The sequence below is a fragment of the Myotis davidii genome, unplaced genomic scaffold (genome assembly GCF_000327345.1).
Source record: "Myotis davidii unplaced genomic scaffold, ASM32734v1 scaffold438, whole genome shotgun sequence".
In the NCBI taxonomy this organism is placed as follows: Eukaryota; Metazoa; Chordata; class Mammalia; order Chiroptera; family Vespertilionidae; genus Myotis; species Myotis davidii.
Window position 1 is genome coordinate 2,943,631 of NW_006290031.1, and position 334 is coordinate 2,943,964.

A 334-nucleotide genomic window follows, 5' to 3' on the forward strand; every position below is an offset into this window, starting at 1 on the left:
GAGGGAGAGAGAGAGCGAGAGAGAGAGAGAGAGAGAGAGAGAGAGAGAGAGAGAGAAACACTGACTGGCTGCCCTTGCATACACTTGGGACTGGGGCTGGGTATCAAGTCTGCAACCGAAGTATATGCCCTTGACTGGAATTAAAACCACGACCCTTCCGTTGGCAGCTGATGCTCCAACCACTAAGCAAAACAGGCTTGGGTTGTATGTGTTTTATCTCTTACTAGAGGCTTGGTGCATGAATTCATGCATGAGTGGGGACCCTCAACCAGGCCTGCAGGATTGGGCCAAAACCAGCTATTCAACATCCCCTGAGGGGGTCTGGATTATGAGA

The 334-nt window shown here is 50.9% G+C and overlaps 1 protein-coding gene across 1 annotated transcript in view; it reads right to left on the reverse strand.

The window, feature by feature from the left end:
- INTU (inturned planar cell polarity protein) overlaps window positions 1–334 on the reverse strand; it is a 60,983-nt gene that overhangs the window by 9,762 nt on the left and 50,887 nt on the right. The gene's annotated exons all lie outside the window — the stretch shown is intronic.